Here is a 10528-nt window from a genome sequence, read left to right as displayed (position 1 = left end):
CAGGGGGGTGGACTAGATGACCTCCTGAGGTCCCTTCCAACCCTGATATTCTATGATTGGTCCAGGCTGAGGTTGATGGTGGGATGGAAATTGTTGAAATCATGGTGGAATTCCTCAAGGGATTCTTTTCCATGGGTCCAAATGATGAAAATGTCATCAATGTAGCGCTAGTAGAGTAGGGATGTTAGGGGCGAGAGCTAAGGAAGCCTTGTTCTAAGTAGGCCATAAAGATGTTGGCATACTGTGGGGCCATGTAGGTACCCATAGCAGTGCCACTGACTTGAAGGTATATATTGTCCCCAAATGTGAAATAGTTGTGGGTGATAATAGCTCATCTTAATTAATTAGCCTCTTAGAGTTCGTATGGCAACTTCCGCCTGTTCATGTTCTCTGTATGTATATATACAGAGATATATATATCTTCTTATTATATGTTCCAGTCTATGCATCTGATGAAGTGGGCTGTAGCCCATGAAAGCTTATGCTCAGGGCATAAGTTAGTCTCTAAGGTGCCACAAGTACTCCTGTTCTTTATTCTGAAGAGAGGAATTAAGAGTTCATAAGATAGGAACCCAGTCAAAAATACTGCACAGGAATTTGAAACTTAATTGTAAATGAAAGTTTTGGTTTAGAAAGGATATCTGGAAAAACAATACTACTCTTGATTATGCAGGTACAATCACTATGACTGTCAATGTTTACAAAGTTCAATCTTGTCTAGAGAAAATTTAAAGATAGTTCCTTTAATTGTACACTACATTTGACATTTTAAATTGCATTAGAGGCATCTACAATCATTATACCAGCAGACTTTCGATTTGATGGCCCACTGAGAAAAACTTGAAAGCATTCAATACCATCTCAATATTTAAGTACATAATGGTAATGTAGGAGAAGTGAATGTTTATTTTATCAATATCAAGCATGACCCATGAATCATGCAAATCAAAACATAAATCATGAACTACAAGAAAGACTTGTCAACCTAACAGAACACTCTGCAAGATTCCTTAATGTATTTGTTCTAAACTTGGACACATTGACAGAAAAGTATGAACTCTTATCCAATACTGTAAATGCTAAAATAGGAGGTAATATGTAAATTGTATCATTTGTAACAAGACCCATCAGATTTTAATTATTCAATATGTAGTGTCTTTAATGGATTCAGTGCTCAAGAAAGGTGCAGAATTCAAACTCCTGGAGCCTGTTTACAGAACAAGCACAACACGAGCACAATTTTGCGCCTATTACACCTTAGTTTGGTCAGGAAGTTACATGCTAAAACAAATGTATTTTACAGAAATCAGCTAAACTAAAAATACCAATACATAAAATAATCAGGCAAGAAATGGAAGGCCAAAAATAATGACTAGGGATACACTCACTCCATCTATCAGTCACTCAACAGTGGAAAACAAGAAAGTTAAAATTCTACTAACACATGCACAAAAATTCCTGAGCTAAATTCTGTATTATTTACACTGTGGGCTATCCCACTAAATCTGTGTGGCATTTCACCCTGGGCTCTAGACTGTTCATCTCCTTCAATCTCTCACCTACTAGACATATTAGCAACTTTATTTACTATTATCTGTACTACCGTAGAGTTTAGAGGCACAACCAAGATTGGGAGTCCATTTTACTAGGCATTATATATGCACATAGTAAGAGAAAGTCCCCGTCCAAAATAATTTATTCTCTAACAAGACAAAGTGAGAAGCGAAACAGATGTAGAAAGATGAAGTGACTTGCCCACAGGTCAGTGGCAGAGCTGGGACTAGATTTCTAAGCTCCTGACTCCCAGGCCAGTGGTCTAACAACCAGAGGAAGGGGTGTTAAATGCAAATTGATCCTATTAAACATGTTGTTGTTCAAAGAATGGAAATTTCACACTTACCTATAGAAGTCAGAGTCCTTTAGCCAGGTAACTTACTTCCATTTTAAACATGAACTAGCTGATGAACTCAAAGGGTAAGGCCCGGGTCCTTAAAGTTATTTGGATGCCTAACTCCTATTTATTTCAATGGGAGTTAGGTGCCTTAACACCTCTGAGGTCCTGGACCTAAGTGATTTACACAAGTTCACATAGTAAATCAGTGGTAGCGCCAGGAATAAATCCAGGCCTATTGATGCCCAGTCAAGTGCTCATTTAACAAACTACTGCTGTCCCAGTTGTCCCAAGAGTGCTTTCCATTTGAATGCTTCCAGCACAAATTTTAAAGAAAGAAATAGCAGAATCATGTCTACTGCTATACTTAAAGGTCTGACTAATTCACTAAGTTAAATATCTGAGACAGGGTACTACTACCCCCCATGTTACAAGACTGGAAGCTACTTCACCTCTCTGCTTTAATTAGCCAAAGGTTACAGAATTAAAATTCAGAACTTCCTTGATTTTCATATCTATACTCATTCCTCCAGACCATTCTATTGGCCTAATAAAGATTTTAGAAAGTGGTTTTGGTATATTCTTAGGTGCCAGTCTAAACCAATATAGTTATACCAGTATTACCCTGTGGCAATACACTTCTGGTATGAGTGGGGTTTGTTTTGTTTTTATTTAGCTTATATTGTTTTGGAAGGGGTTTAAGCTCTATCAAAGAAAGTCACTGTATGCCAGAATGTAAATGTCTGTGGGGGTGAGCGTTATTTTTTAATGCAGGCTGTTGGAAAAAAACAGGCAGGAACGCAAAATAATAACTCAAGACAAGACATGCTTCAAACAACACTTCGAGGGGGGCTGTCACAAGATGATATCTTCACTATTAACTGTGAATATTCTACGTCTCAGGCTCCAGCCAAGTTACACCATTTGTTTTGCCAGTGCTGGGAACCATCAGATCAAAAGGGCAATAAAGAGCTAAACGGATTATCTTTGTCAAGATTTGAGGGCAGCAGTCAGGAACCGTGTAGGGGAACACCCACAGCTACTCCCCGAATATCTGAAGAATCTAGACCTTCCTAGGCTCCCCTCACAGGGCAGAAAGGCTTAAGAAAGATAGATAGTAGTAATAGTTGTAGTATCACAGTAGCTCCTAGGAGACCCAGTCACAAACCAGGACTCCATTGTGCTAGGCACTGTGCAAACAGATAAAACAAAAATAGTACCCGTCCCAAAAAGCTTACAATCTAAGTAATGCAGGTAGCCCTTTTATTGTTTTAAAACCATTTTTCTGTTATCTTGTGCTTTGTTCCTATAGCTAAGATTAAACAATACTTTGGTTTAAGAAAGATATCTGATCACCTGTATTATTAACCACTAGTAACAAGCTCCCAAAGGGAAAAGTCACAGGAATACAATCAGACCTGGTGGGTATATACAGTCAGTAAATAGGGTATTGTAGCCCAGGACCCAATCTAAGTGTACTCACATGAGTATACCCCAGGAGAGGTGTAGGCATGAGGCCTAAAACCTGAGGAGGGTGTACTCAAAGAGACCAGAGCACATCAAAGGTGACGAGAGGCATGAAACTATGATACAGGAGTCTAAGGAACTGTGGTTGTTCAAGCACCATCACGTGTGTGTGTGTGTGTGTGTGTGTGTATCTATGCAGTTATTCTTCTATTGTTGTATGCAGTGTTCATAGAATGTCAGGGCTGGAAGGGACTGCAGTCATCTAGTCCAAACCCCTGCTCAAAGCAGGACCAATCCCCAGACAGATTTTTGCCCCAGATCCTAAATGGCCCCCTCAAGGATTGAATTTACAACCCTGGATTTAGCAGGCCAATGCTCAAACCACTGAGCTATCCCTCCTTGCTGTAGCCATGTCAGTCCCAGGATATTAGAGACAAGGTGGGTGATAAAAGATATTATCTCACCCACCTTGTCACTAAGTTATTCTTTCTAAGAGTTAATGAGTATAAGAAGAATATTAAGTGGCAAAGTTCAGAAGTTAACTATTCTTTATAATCGTTTAATGCATTGCATGTTCCCTCGTAGCTATTTGATCTGTGAATCCATAGAACCCTGCTGGGATTTTCCATTAATTCAATATTCTGCTTCTTGATTTGGTGCCCATTCCACACAAAAATTTACGATGCTATAAAATAGGAGTTTAGGCATCTTGGAAGGAAGACAGCTACAGACAGAATAGCCATAGAAATGAACTGAAATTAAAGATTCTTTCTATATAATATTTTTACTCTTAATAGTCCAAGATCATCTTTGGTATTTACTTGAAATGGGAGTTTCCTGTTCATCATAGTCAAATGAGAACTATGGATGATCCATTCATCTGCAAGTTTTCATCTTAAATACCTGCTCATGGGACACTGAGCCAGGGGAGCCACCCAGCCATGGCCCAGCTACTTTTTGGCTGGGCCAAACCGGAGTGGTGCTGTGACCCCGTGGGCCAGGTTGAAATACCACTCACTCAAGTTTGCAGGTGGTGAATATAGGGACTTGTGGGCAATGGGGTCAGGCTGCAGGTGGGAGTGCCTGAAAGGGGAAGAGGAGGGTTAGGGGGAGCAGATCTCTGGTCCCTCTTTAAATGTCAGTCCACAGTTGCTGCTTCTATTTATATAGTAGTTTTTATTTGGAAGACTCCAAAAGGCTTTTACAAACTGTAAATTTGTATTTACAGATTTCACTTACCCATCATGGAAAAGCAGACACCTCTCTAGCGAAATACAGTCTGTCCTGAGCTGCTTCAACTCTCTACTTCATGCCTCCTTCCCCCCCCTTTTTTTTTTTTTAAAAAAACACACACTGTTCTGTGATGAATGGCCAGGACAAGAACCAAGGCGGGGGAAGTATAGCAAGTATTTTTCCAAGCTCCACCTATTTGAAATTCTAAAATGAGATTCCACTCACAGTAGATAATATGATCATCCCTCTTTTCTTCTGTGCTTTGCTCAGCCATGAAACAGTTAATGTTCACATACAAATTGTCATAGTTATACTTAACCACCCTATTCAGTGAACGACAGAGTTTATACCTCTCCTAGAGCCATTGTTTTAAGCTATCTGCAGATTCAGGAAGACATCACTGCATCAGTTCACATTTCTAAGGTTCTCTTGCAACCATAAGCACAGCGGAGTTTTGGTTTCTTTTTAAATTAAAACTCAGATTCAGAAGCACAAAATAGCAGCCGGCAGAGGGAAAGTACCAATTCAGCCAAGTGCCCCAAACGGCTAACTGCTCCTACCTTTGCCATGCTCAGTCATCTCTATTTTAGCTATGTAAATTAATAGTAGATTCCAAGCCTCACATAGGCAGGGATCCTGCCTTCTTATGTATTCATACAGCACTATGCAAAACTATGAAATTATATTTATATAATACCACATACCACAGCTATTTTGACCAGCAACACTGCACTTTTTTAAGAGGGGAGAAGAAATTATTTTTTGCTAAGTACTGTACAGAGAACATTCAGGTAGACAGAATTCAATTACACCAGCTGGAATTTTTCTAGGACACATGGGCTAAAGATTACTCTTGCCAAAAATGCCACTGGCTCTTTAATGACATTAAATGGTCAGGATCTGGGGCTGGTTTTTGTCTTATCCAAATAAACGGATCATCAGACAGCTCTGAACAGAAGTCTTCAACAACAAAGGAGTGCATAACCCCAGTTACAGTTTACACTTACTCATCAACTGGGAAAATCTAATAATTCCATTGGGCTCCTTGAAACTACAGACATTAGTGGAGAGGCAGAGAAGATAGAGCATTTAAAAGAAACTAGTAAAGGAAATGCTTTTGAATGCTTTTGCATGATTTTGCCTTCTAGCACATTTGCAAAAAGGAAACCCCTGACTTTTACATCAACCACTAACATTAAAAAAAACAAAACCTTTAAAATGTCCCATTTGTAATCCATTATTTAAGGTTCAATCAGCATAACCCATCATAAGAGACACATCACATTTGCACATATGAGCCCTACTAAATAATGGATGGCAAGCCAGGACAATGGGAGGATTTTTTGAGATGGGGGCCAAAGGGTGTGGCTTGTTTGTTCAGAAGCTTGAGAGGCTAATGGGAGTTATTTTTCTGTCTTTTAATGCCTTCAAAAGCAGGGCCAGTAAAGAATACTCCACAGCTGTATGACTACCTATATCAGGTCACACAGCTGAAAATAATAGGCTTCCCTTTAAAAGGTGTTGGCGCTGGCATGAATGATTGAAGTTTTGCACAGATGTTAAATTGCCCTGAGGGTCTCACAATACTTTTAATCATATGCTTTAAAAACAAAACCTTTAAACAATACCAATACTGAAAAGCACTGTTCCTTTTAAAGCACCTTTCAAAGGATTATGAATTAAAGAGCTTCTTGTTTTGTTTTCACAAGCAACAGCAGGGTTTTTCAATTAACTGAATATGCCTTTATACCCGACACAGGCCAAGCATAGCTGATCACACAGATAACAGGGAGTGAGTGATGGGATGTACTTTATGATCTCTCATCTACTTTTATCTCTCCCTTACATTCTTTGGCAAGGCTGGGCACATTTCAGATGCTATGGGGCAAGCTCAACAGAGTGTAGTGCAAAAAGATAAGGAATGCTAAAAATTCATTCACACCATAGTTCCTTCCTCCCCAACCCAACAACACTTCAACTCCATTTTATTAAAAAGGGAATATGAAATGGAGGCATTTGATTGAAATCCTAAAAGACTGTTCACTCTAGGTTGGTCTGTGCTAAGTGATTTGTGGAATTAATAAAGCCTCAGTAAGCATTTGTTCCAGCCCTTATCCATATTCTCAGCCAGTTTTATTGTATTTCACTTATAACTTTACCAGGAGCTGGGATCCAGTCCTGCAGATCCTCTTTTCTGTGATCTTCAGGAGAAAGCCTTTCACCACTACATCTCTCAGCTAATCAGAAGAAACAGCAGGTAACAAGTTGTGCATGCAGGCTTAGTTTGGCATTTTGTGACACGTGTGAGCTTTACTGGGCAACTTTAACATTCTATTGATATAGTTTTTGTATGAAGTGTCCTAGGTTTGCTTTTTGTCTTTTCTTTAAGAAAAAGAAGTTCCATATTCTGGGTCTATATGACTAGACATCACAAGAAGATTACCATCTTTGACTGAGATTCAACAGCCTTACCTCCATCCCCCCGCTACCTCAGTAGCTGCCACAAAAGCAGTCTGGCTCAGCCGGCCCTTTCCCTGCAGGCCCAGTTGCCAGCCTGCTGCAGCAGAACTCTTGTGAAGCTGCTAAAGCTGGGAAAGGTGGTTGTGTAGCAGAGTTATGGCAAAGCAAGATATTCCAACAAGTCTTTTCCATTTTTGCACAATAAATGAATGAGGAGGGGAAAAATCAAGTATACTGCCTGGAGATGGTTAATTTTTTGTAATGTTTATTAATCAGAATTTATAATTTGTTTTCTCAGCTTGAGCAGTCGGCTGGGGAGTTAGAGGCAGTCAGTTCTTGGAATATCTCCACCTACTGGCAGTACATTGTGATAACAGAGAAAGAGGGGTTTTAAAAAAAAAAATAACGCAGTTGTAATGGCCACAGAGTACACTTGAGGAAGGAAAACTTCTGTGCATGCTAAGAAAGCAATTCTCAAATGCTCATATTTGCTCAAATCAAAACAAATTTCCTCTTGAACAAGATCATGCCATTATCCTAGGTAAATCCTATTTCCATACCGAAGTTCAACTTTAACACCACAGCTGCAGGGCTGTTAAAAAAATTGTGCAAAAAATAGTTATAAAATGGGAAATGCAATTTCACCTCATCCTCACATTCAAGGGGGGGGAGAGGGACCTAAGCTTGGTTTGTTCTATGGTTACCGTATTTCAGCAAGCAAAAAAGAGGACGGCCCCCATCCTGCCCTAGCCCCGCCCCTGCCCCTCCCCCTCAGAACCCCCAACCCTCCCCCCGCTCCTTGTCCCCTGACTGCCCCCTCCTGGGACCCCTGCCCCTAACTGCCCCCCAGGACTCCACCCCCTACCTAAGCCTCCCTGCCTCTTGTCCCCTGACTGCCCCCTCCTGAGACCCTCCCCCCATCCTAACTGGCCCCCTAGGACCCTACCCCGTATCTGTACCCTGACTGCCCCAACTCTTATCCACACCCTCACCCCCAGACAGACCCCTGGGACTCCCACGCCCCATCCAACCACTCTCCACCCCGACAGCCCCCTCCAGAACTCCCGACCCATCTAAACCCCTCTGCTCCCTGTCCCCTGACTGCTCCGATCCCTCTCCCCACTTCTGCCCCCTGCCGGAGGCGATCTGCGAATGCAGGGAGGGAGGGAGGGAGGGAGTGATCTCTGCTGCAGGGGAAGTGGAGGAGGGGCTCTCTCTGGCTGTCGGAGCCCCATGTAAGGGGCACCATCCGGCCGGCTGCCCTATTAGCTGCGCGCGCTCTGCATGGGGGGGGGGAGGGGGAAGTCCGGACATTTACAAATTCACCCCAGACGCTATTTTTAGCTCAAAAAGCCAGACATGTCCGTGGGAATCCGGACGAATGGTAACCCTAGTTTGTTCAAACATTCAAAAAACATCACTTTTCTGCCATTAATGATTAACAAAAGCAGTCACTTCATCTAGAATACAAATAAGGTATTTAATACTCAGCTAAAGGAAAATACATTATTGGTTGTGCAGGTAGCAACACCTGTAGTTAAGGATGCCAGGCAGTTCCCATTATAAGACTGTTTTCAGTTGCTTATAACTTTGCCAAACTTTAATCATCTGGGCAGAAATTTTCCATGATGGGTGTCAGGCTCCGTCTGAATTTTTCTTTTCAAGTGTCCATAAAAAAATGGCTCAGCCATTTACGAGAACAAGATTAGTGGGGGAAATGCATGGTTTTACCTATGTTAACAAATTGCTTATAAGAATATAAGAAGATCCTCCATTTCTTGGAATGGTGACTTGACATTTTTCAGGAGGTTGCACTGATGTCAGGAATGTCCTTTTTGCAATTGCTGTCAAAAGCTGCCCAAGTTTGGTCAAGTTATGAGCCTCTGAAAAATTTCAGTTTGTACATAAGTAGAAACTTGTTAGAGTTTGGTTGATAAATTCTGTGACTAGTCCATCTGTACTGAGCATGCTCCATCCCCTCACAGCTCTTGCATGTGCCCAGACTGCACATGTGCCCTCCCCCAAAGCAACTGAGCATACTCCGTCCCAGGGCTGCAAGGACTGAGCAAGACTTCCCTGCAATTGCTGCTCCAAGCCACAGCGGCATCAGGCACAGGAACAGAGACCAAGGAGATTGTGCCTCTTGTCCTTTCAAGATCCCCCTGCTGGCACCCAAAGAAGGAAAAAGCTGCCTGATTTAGAATGAAGAGAGGTGAGGAATGGGGAGGGCTGGGGAGATAAGTGCAACTAATGAGGCAGGAGTACCTCAGACAGCAGCTTCTTTCACTATATAGCCTGATTCAGCCTCAGAGCATCACCCATGATGTGCACTGAATGAGGCACAGTCCTATAGAAAAAAAAATGTGATCATGTAATTAAAGACTATCATAAATACAAGATGCCAAATTAAGATTGCATGAGCAACCTTAATTCAGGTATTTCTTAACTTTGAATGCTTGACTTTGCTACTTTAATGGTCTTCTAAAGTATTTGTTTTACAGACATGCTTAACTTTAGACAGACCAGGGGTTGGCAACCTTTCAGAAGTGGTGTACCGAGTCTTCATTTATTCACTCTAATTTAAGGTTTCGTGTGCCAGTAATACATTTTAGTGTTTTTAGAAGGTCTCTTTCTACCAGTCTATAATATATAACTAAACTATTGTTATATGTAAAGTAAATAAGGTTTTTAAAATGTTTAAGAAGCTTCATTTAAAATTAAATTAAAATGCAGAGCCCCCCGGACCAGTGGACAGGACCTGGGCAGTGTGAGTGCTACTGAAAATCAGCTTGCGTGCCGCCTTCGGCATGCGTGCTGCAGGTTGCCTACCCCTGCAGTAGACCCACTGTGAGGCCATTCACAATGCCTCAAGTTAAGCATGTGTATGTCTTTGTAGAAATAGGGCCAGAGGGCTATTGAATTCTCTAGGTACCCAAGACTTCCTTGCAGGAAGCAGCTACACATGGAAAAGGCACCTGTGAGGTGGAGTTCCTGAGCTCCAGCAAAGCTCTGCAAGAAATGCAGAACTGGAGCTGTATTATGCAAAAATATATAGCTCTAAATATGTAATACGCCTTCAGTTTATCCCTCTAAATTGATAGCTTTTTAATGTTCTATTTTTAAAAGATAAAATTAAAAATGTGATTCTTCTATGAGTATTTAGGCTAATAAAAGTGCATAGAAAATGCCTACTGTTTAATTGGGACACTATTAGTAAATATTCTGCTTATTTGGAACATATTTGGCCAATGCCAAAGGATTAGGTGGTGTTTAACCAGATGTTAAATAGATGTGAAATACAGAGCTCTAGTCTTAACTCAGAAGTTGCCCAATAAAGATTAAAAGATGGAATAAAAGTTAAATGCAGTGAATATTTTTATTCCTGCACTTCATTCAGAGGGGTACCTATTTCATTTTTCAGTCTTTGTAGGCTTTTATTAAATGGCCACTTCTCTACATTAAGGGAGGTACTTCATC

General features: G+C 41.1%; 1 long non-coding RNA gene across 2 annotated transcripts; it reads left to right on the top strand.

Annotated features, from left to right (window-relative positions):
* Positions 1-6184: 6184 nt before the first annotated feature.
* On the top strand, positions 6185-9257 carry LOC135981152 (uncharacterized). 2 transcript variants are annotated; one of them, XR_010598115.1, is made up of 3 exons: positions 6185-6640; positions 6754-6848; positions 9037-9257. It is a non-coding gene; the product is annotated as an uncharacterized LOC135981152 (long non-coding RNA). The 2 variants fall into 2 exon arrangements; XR_010598114.1 differs by lacking the exon at positions 9037-9257 and adding an exon at positions 6981-7473.
* Positions 9258-10528: the final 1271 nt, after the last annotated feature.

This window comes from Chrysemys picta, chromosome 2 (genome assembly GCF_011386835.1).
Source record: "Chrysemys picta bellii isolate R12L10 chromosome 2, ASM1138683v2, whole genome shotgun sequence".
Classification (NCBI taxonomy): domain Eukaryota; kingdom Metazoa; phylum Chordata; order Testudines; family Emydidae; genus Chrysemys; species Chrysemys picta.
This window is presented reverse-complemented; position numbering and strand designations above follow the sequence as displayed.